Below are 8496 nucleotides of genomic sequence, written 5' to 3' on the forward strand. Positions count from 1 at the left end.
TTAATATTCTTTTTAATGGGTTAGTAAGTGCCCAAGCTGTAAAAAACAATCACTACCAGAGGGGAATGCTGCACTCCTTATTCCAGATCAAGTCCTTTCATTTTGTTTTTGTTCAGAGGAGATAAATTCACCCAATCTTATGAGAAGATAATATTGTGAATCTTCTTAGATAGATGTGTATTAACAGATTCTATTTGTCAAAGAACAGTTTTCATGAAAACAAAAGGAGTAAGACCTATACTCAAGGGAATAGAAAATATTGGAAAATATTACCTGAACACCTGTGCACAGGTCCTGCCCAAGAACACCAAGATATTTAAAGAGAGGAAGTGGTTTTCTCTGGTAAAAGGGAAAAACAGCCACTGCCATAAACTAAAACACATTATACATGACCCTGTCAACTCAGGATCTGTTTGCAGAACTGCTAAAAAGCTTTTGACTCAGTTTTTATTTGATAAGATTGAGATTCTACAAAAAGCCTGTATAAATTAGGCAATTGATTCTAATCAAAATTTAATAAGCACTAGATACCCAATTCCTTTAGGCTCTTACAAAAATCTCATTGAAGTCAAAGCAAAAATCTGCCAATAGACACCAGATGCAACAGTGGCCAGCGTCTAACACTCACATAGCTTAGGTAAATTCTGGTGCATATATTCAGATAAACAATATTAACCAGATCTCTGCAAAAGTTAGATATTTGGAGTACTGATTTACTGAGTACCTATTCAGAGTCATGAAAAAAAGTGTAAACACTTACAACATTTTTAATGAATTGGATTGTAATGAAGTGAGAAAAAAAATTTCCATCACATTGCCCCCAAATGATGCTGCTGCTGACCCAGATCCTCAAAAGTATTACATACTGTCTAACTGTTTCTCAAGTGTCCAGTCCCACAATTTCCTCACAACTCTCACAGGAGTATTCACGCAACTTCGAAAAAGAGACAGCTTTTAACTGTAAAACCAAAACATTGCCTAGATTAACATACATCAGCATCACCAGATTTATTCCATTAACAGCCTCAAATAGCAGGCCAGATCCTTTTCTCTTAGCTTTGAACACAGAGATTCCTGCTATGTACCATCCGTTATTTTTTCCTTTTTTTGCCCCCTCAGATGAAGGTAGCTCTTTCTGCCAGACAGAATATGTATTCAAATCAAACCATTTCTATATTTTGAGCCCATGCCAAAGAACAAGCAGGGATTGAATCAGTTGCGGTGAATCATGCAGTTCTTCCTGTGGTCTCAGAAATTTTCTCCCACCTCTTCTGGACATATCAGAGCTTAGACAGAAAAAAAAAATTATCAGTGCCAAGGTGACTTAGCCAGATACAAACATAAAAGGAGCCTCAATACCAAGAGCTAAAGAGAAAGATCTAGCATCTGGCCAAAATGCTCAACTATTTCTGGATGAAAGATTCAGAATTGTGAGTATCTACATTACAAAAATTTTGAGAATGGTATTAGGACAAGGATAATCCTTAAGCACAAATGTTCTGCACTTTCATTTATATACACTCACAAAGCTTTGTAGACGCAGCTGTTTTATTGTACAGTGAGGTTGCTATTAGCTCAGTATTTTGGTGCACACAGCATCCAAGCATATTGCACATACCTTGGTATAAAGCTGCTACAAACCCCAGAGTAACATAGGCATGGATTTCCTTCAGATGAGAAAAAGTATAGTAGATCTAAAACTAAAACAGAAAAGGCAAGAAACTACCACCACTACTTTGGAATTCGAGGCCAGCTGGACACCCCAACAGATCCAGAGATTGTGAATTGCTTTGGCATACAGTAGTTAGACTGAGTCTAGGAAGATGGAATAGTTGAGTATTTGTAATTTCTTTAGCTGTGTCTCTTCATCATACAATGTAACTTCTGCCTTTTCCAGATTGAGTCAACCCAAACTGAGTCTCAGCCAGAGTGTTTTCAGCCAGATTCTCAGCTCTGGATAGACAATAGAAAGCAAGGATAACTGCACCACTTAGATGATGAAAAGGCAATGCAGATCCAACCATTAGCCACATGCTATTATCACACTGCAAAGCAGACTACCTCTTCCTAAGTGTACCTCTACAGGAAAACAGTTAACCACAGTCCACTTTCCCCCTTCATTCCCAACTGGAGTTATGAGACACTGATAGTTTTGGAAAGATACATTATGAAAGCACGATATCCTGTTACTGCGAACAGGGTAACTCAGGATTTCCTTTCTTATGCTGCCATAGAAAGTGCAGTGATGTCATCAATGATTTGTGGTTTTTGCTTAATTTGCTAACAATCATAGAATCATAGAATGGTAAGGTTGGAAGGGACCTCGGGAGATCATCTAGTGCAACCCTCAGCATAGCCCATACAGGGATTGAACCCACGATCTTGGCATTAGCAGCACTACGCTCTAACCAACTGAGCTAAACCTGTCCCCGCAACAACTAAATGAAAATGTGGGAAGTTTAAGAATTGACTGAATTGAAGAACTGATAATTAAACAAATAATTTAGAAAATTTATAAGCAAGTCAGTACTCTGTATTTCTCATGTATGTCTCATAGGACACTGCGTATTAATATTTACTAGGACTTCACTATTGCCATTCCATCAAACAACAATTTAGTCAATTAACAGGTATATATGAAACAACATAAAATCAGCAAAGGAGAAGAGTCAAATTTTCAACTGACATAAAATAGTGTCGTTCAATTCACATAAAAGAATTAGAACACACTAACAGCTGAAGATGTGCCTTTACATACCCAGGTATTAACTTTATTGTAACTTCAAGATCACTTCTGCAAGGGAAATTGCAGTTTGTCATTCAAACCACATAATCAGAAACACAGAACTTCAGTTGCATATGCAGATACTTCAGACAGAGACAAACAAGCTCTGGACACCGTCTCACAGGTTTCTCCAGCCCTCTACCAAACATTGCTACCCTCCCCCACGGCACAGCTAGCAGAAAGGATGTGTGCTTGCACCATACATTTCACTCTGGAGTCATGTAACGCAATTGCATGCTGAGACAGCTTACTTTAGGATAGTCCTAATATGAGAAACTAAAATCAGCACCAAGAAAACACTAGCTAAAAATCTGGGGTGGGATCTAAACCTGCCAGTCCAAGGGATGTCATCCCAAGTCAGAGTTCACAGAAGTTAGGTATAAGCTTTCTCATCAAAGTTTTCACCTAAGATGCTTAAACACAGGCATGCAATCCCTTTGGATGGCTTTGCCTCAGAAGGCAGCAGCCTTTGGGAAAGGCTAGAGCTGACAGCTGGAGTTAGGAGGTTAGTGAACTGCTCTTCAACCCCACAACCATAATCATCACAGACAAGCTGTCAATGTCTAAAATCAAGTCCACATTTGGATTAGCACTACTCAGTGCTACATGTGCAGATTCTACTGTACATTTAGGGGATACAAAACTGACTCATGAGAGTGCTGACTGGTTACGGATTAAGTTTCCATGCTGTGACCTTTTCTACAGGCATCAATCACAGTTATTGATTATCATCTTCACATTAGATTCTGAAAAACAAAAGCCATAATTAGAGGTGGGTAGAAGGAAAGAAATTCAGTGTATTGCTGGCAAGACTTGTCTTTACTTAGAGAAGGGAAGAGGAGGAAGAAACAAGAAGTTTGTTATTAATAAAAGTTACTTAAGACAAAATATCACTGAAGATAATATAATAGTATGATTTGCAGGACAATGAACTTATTTTTAACATTTTTCCTGAAGAAAAAAAAACAATTCTCGTTCTGTGCTCATAGCCTAAAGCAAGACATAGAAAATTTTCTATGAAGAGGAGGCAGAAATAAAAATGTTTGTACACAAGAAGCGATGATTTTAAACATATCAGAAAAAAAACAGTTTTGAATCTCTCTGTCTTCTTATCCTGCTACATTCGCAAACTACCACAAATGCTTTTAAGGAGGGCTTACTTCTTTCACTTATTCATATGCAATTGTTTTATCCTGTAAATATAGCATAAGCTTCTCCACGTTGCCATTTTCATGGTAAGTGATCTTTATGTCATAACTTCATATTTATTACTTCACTTCAGGATCAAACAGAAACGGAAAACTTAATTAATGAACTGCAAAAAATGTGGAGATCAAGGAAGCACTTTGTATACATGGAGATTTTCCACTATAGTAGAAAGAAATCCAAAATATAAGAACCATTTTAGTTAATGATTTGTAATAATAGTCTTATTCATATAAAAAAGGAAATCCTTCTGAAAAGAATCACTAGATCATAGAAATATTATTTATCAGGATCAAACAATATTATTAATCAGGATCATAATTAATTAAGATCAAAACCTCAGGATTTGAAAAAGTGCACGTTTTTTGGCTACCGTGCACATTCTGACCCTAAGTTCAAAGTCCAATAAAAACTGAAAAAATACACCTGCAGATATTAATTTCAGTTACATCTTTGTCAAAAATACATTTAATATAAAAATGCTAGCTAGAGCACCTTTTTCTTGTCAGTTTCAAACCTCAGGTGTTGGCCAAAGCACTTTTCAAACTTGACAAGAAATGCTAACAGACCATTTTAGAAATGAACAAAAGATCTAAAACTGCACTGAACACACTCTTGTGGTGCATGGTCCTGTGAAGCACTGCAGAACACTAGTCCTAAAGCTGACACAGAACTCATGAGAGAAATAGTGTATTTAATGATGATGCTTCCTCACCTCTGTCAAGCTCACATGTGCTACAGGGTACCCCTAAATGAATTTATTCTAAGATGCTCATTACCCATACAATCTTCTTGCCTACTGTTACTGATATATTACAATTGGACATAAAAACTTATCTCTAAGCCTATCCCTTTGGTACATCATCTTTTCCTCAGAGTAACAAACGGACAAAAGAAACAGAAGTCAAGGAGAGTAATAGAGCAATTAGTTTCCCCAAAGAGAAAGTGTGCCTTTATTTGCATAACAATACACTAACTTGCACAGAGAAGGCTGCCCCACCTCTGAACAATCAAGGAGTATACCGCTAAAGGAATTAAATTGTGGCATAATGTTAATTTGTCTCAGTCTTAGTGACCATGGTTAAAATTAAGAAACACTTAAGAAATCTAAAAAAGCAGAAAAGAATACAAATCAAACAATGCAGTACTGACTGATATGGCATTGAGTGCCACGTCATTTTCTAGCAAAAGTTAAGTAGTACCTTTTTTACGTTTTTGTACTATTTTACTTAATATAGGAAAAGCTTTATGTGTGTGTGTGTATATACATATATATGAAATCTATTCAACTCAACTAATTAATTACTTACCTATCTAAAACATTCATCAAAGACATCTAAAAAGAACAGATTTCACCTAACGTCTGGCAGGTCTTAACATCAACAACAAACTGAACAGCAGGTATCAAGAAAAATCAATTCGGCATGATCTAGGCAGCTACACCGACACTCAGCCACGGCATTTATTTGATAACAACGTGTATTTCAGAAAGAAAGAAAAAAAATACAAAGGAAAGAGTTAAGAGCAGCAACTTTTTTTTCAGTCTTGTGCACTGTGTTGTCCCAAGAGGCTAAATGCTCGGTTGGAGGGATGGAGGGAGATCGGAAACTCCACTGCTCTCAAAGCGAGAGCCAGGCACGGCGGTGGGAAGGCACCATGTGTTTGAGGCTCTGGCGAACTTCGGTGCTGCCCCGGCAGAGGGCTCGAGCCCCCCGCCGCCGCCGCGCGACCGTTAACGGCCGCCGCACGCGACCGTTAACGCTCCCCCCGTCCCCCCGCCCCCGGGCGCCGCGCGCGGCTCTTCCGGCAGCGCCGGGCGACGCGTAGGCCTCAGCGGCGCGCCGCCGGCCGCCCGCCGCCTCCCTCCACCGGCGCAGCCAGCAGGGCCCGCGGCTCGCCTGCCCTTCTAGAAAGTTTTTCGCCCCCGCCGATAGGCTAGAAGCGCCCGCGCCGCGCCCTGCCCGCCCCCTCCTCGCCAAGCAGCGGCTCGGCCCCGCAGCCTCTACCTCGGCGGCGGGGGGCCGGCGGCAGGTGGGCTAGCGGCGGCGGGGGAAGGGCCCGGCGGCGGGGCTAGGCCGCCCGCCGCGCCGTGCGTCGCCGTGTCGCGCCGATCAAACGCGCCTCCGTGTGCGGCGGCGGTGACTTCCTGATTGCCCGCCGCCACTCGCACACGCAGAGCGAAGGAAGGAAAGGGAAATCCGCCACACGGACGGCCTCCGCCCGCAGCGGAGAACTTCTCCCGGCGCTGACCACGCCGCCGCGGACGCCCCCTTCCCAGCCGCCTGCCTCTACCTGGGCGCCCGCGTGGGTGCGCGTCCTCCCGCCCGCCCTGCTCAGGAAAAAAAAAAAAAAAAAATCCGCGCACACCGGAAATAAAGTGGTTTTTTTTGTTTTTTTTTGTTTTTTTTTTTTTTTTTTTTTTTTGGCTTAGAAGGCGATTATAAAATTGCTAGCGCATGTTTTTTGCTTCTCCGCCTCGCGTGCCGGGCATGGTCCCTGCACCGGGGGAGAAGGGGGAGGGGGAAGCGCTATTTTGGGACGCGCACCGCGACACCTTTACAGAAGGAGCGACTGACGGATCGAGAAACCCAGGCCGAAAGGCGCCGAAGGGGAAGCAGCGTAGCGCTGCTGACAGGCAGCCGCGGATCGCCGCCTCCCGGCTGCCCTCGCCCCGCCGCGGCCCCGCTGCCTCCGGCCGCCACGCGGGGCTGTTGTGCCCCTCGCTGCTTTTACCCGTTACGTCCCCGCACACACGCACGGAAATACGTGGATTATAAATACACACACACACATACACGGCGCGCTCCTCCACTGCCTCCTCCTCCTCCCGCTCTCTGCCTGTTAGTGCAGCTGACTCACAAGTCAGCGACCACGGATCCTTTTTTTTTTTTTTTTTTTTTTCTCCTTCTTCTTCCCTCCTCTCTCTCTCTCATCGGAGATTCACGTTATGATTAGTCCAGAAACACTGGATCAAAACTTTCTTCTCTCCACCCACTGGAGAATATATTTTTTGGAAGGGATGGTGGACGTCGGAGGACAGGCAGAAGGTCGCATAATCACCCCTGGGGCCCAGTCGGGGCTCATCTGTTTATTTGCTTGTATTCATGCGGGGAGGGAGAGGAGGTGCGTGCGCGTGGGATCAATAACAATGAAGGACCGTGAAAACATCAGACGGCGCAGGCTGAGAGCGCGCGAGGGGCGCGACGGGGCTGGGGCAGAGAGAGGGAGCTGTAAGTTGCGCTCACCCTTCGGCGGGGCGGAGTGCCGTGCTGGATGTCGCCACTCTCCCGCTGCGTGAGCCACCCGGAGTCCGGCGCCGGAGCGAGGGGCTAGACGAGGAACATGACTTCACTGATGACAGCCATGCCCTCCTCTTCCGAAACGCCGGCCCCGCCCTGCCCGTCACGCAGGAAGCGCCGCTCCCATTGGCTCGCCGCCGCTGCAGCGCCCACCCCTCCCCGCGCCACGGGGGCGGTCCCATTGGGGCCTGGCGGCTGTCACTCAGCGGCAGGGTTGGGCGGGGGGAGGTAGGGGTGTGCTGAGCTGTGCTGAGCTGTGCTGTGCTGTGGTGCGGGGCGACGGCGGCGGCGGGAACGGGAACGATCGGACGCCCCGTGGGGCCGTGGGGGCTGCTGCCGCCGCGCGCGCGGCCGTCCCCTCCTTCCCCTCTCCCCTTTCCTAGCGCGGAGCGGAGCGAGCCTCCAGGGGAGGAGGGTGAGGGAATGGGAGGGGGAGAGGGGGGATTGGCTGTTGGCGATTTGGGGCAGGTGAAGAAGGCGCTGGAACCGCCTTTGGGTGTGTGTATTATAATTACTGCACTAGAGTAAAATTTCATATTAAGAGACGTCCTGGTATTAAAATAGCTGGTTACACACCTTGAAGTGACGGTGTCTAAAATGAAGTTCCTCTGCAGAATTTAGCCACCAGCTGGAGTAATTGAAGACCTGAAGCAACGCCGGGAGCACTAGACGCTGTCTGCATGGTCATTAAGTGACAAGTGCTGTCTGCACGGCATTCTTTTTTTTGGTAGAACCACGATCAATAATCACTCTGTTTTAATGATGCATATCTACTGCTAATTATTGCTGTTTCTTTTCAAGATGTTATCATTACCTTTTCCTGCTGGTTATGTAAAGTGAGTATCAAAATGTTGGAAGAGCAGTGTGTAAGAGAGAATCAATACTGGAGAGGACTGAGTACCAGATAACATAGCTTTTGGGTTTTTTTTAAGACTATATATTGAGTTTACCAGTGTGTATAGGAAAAGCACTTGGCAGCAAAATCAAATGGGGAAACATTCTAGTCTATATACAAACGCATACAAAATACCCAAATTAAAATAGTTTTAGGTAATGATATTTATCTGTGAATAATTCAAAACTGTGGTTATATTTTTATGTCTTAAGCTCTAGTTTTATATCCAGTGTCTTTTAAGTTCAGATAAAGGAAGGCAGTGAACATTCTTGGGGAAAGGAAGGTGATACAAATGAAAGGGGTTGTTCTTT

General features: G+C 44.3%; 1 protein-coding gene across 4 annotated transcripts in view; it reads right to left on the reverse strand.

Moving 5' to 3' along the window:
• The window catches only part of SMARCA2 (SWI/SNF related, matrix associated, actin dependent regulator of chromatin, subfamily a, member 2), a 109401-nt gene extending 102043 nt beyond the window's left edge, over positions 1–7358 (reverse strand). For 3 of the 4 annotated variants that reach the window (XM_062599044.1, XM_062599042.1, XM_062599040.1), the window contains exon 1: positions 7237–7358. The gene's annotated coding sequence lies outside the window, so the exon portion shown is untranslated. Of the gene's footprint in view, positions 1–5997; positions 6205–7236 lie in introns of those variants that run through there. The other variant, XM_062599041.1, reaches the window with a different exon arrangement.
• Between the last annotated feature and the right edge of the window lie 1138 nt (positions 7359–8496).

This window comes from Rhea pennata, chromosome Z (assembly GCF_028389875.1).
Source record: "Rhea pennata isolate bPtePen1 chromosome Z, bPtePen1.pri, whole genome shotgun sequence".
NCBI classification, from domain to species: Eukaryota; Metazoa; Chordata; class Aves; order Rheiformes; family Rheidae; genus Rhea; species Rhea pennata.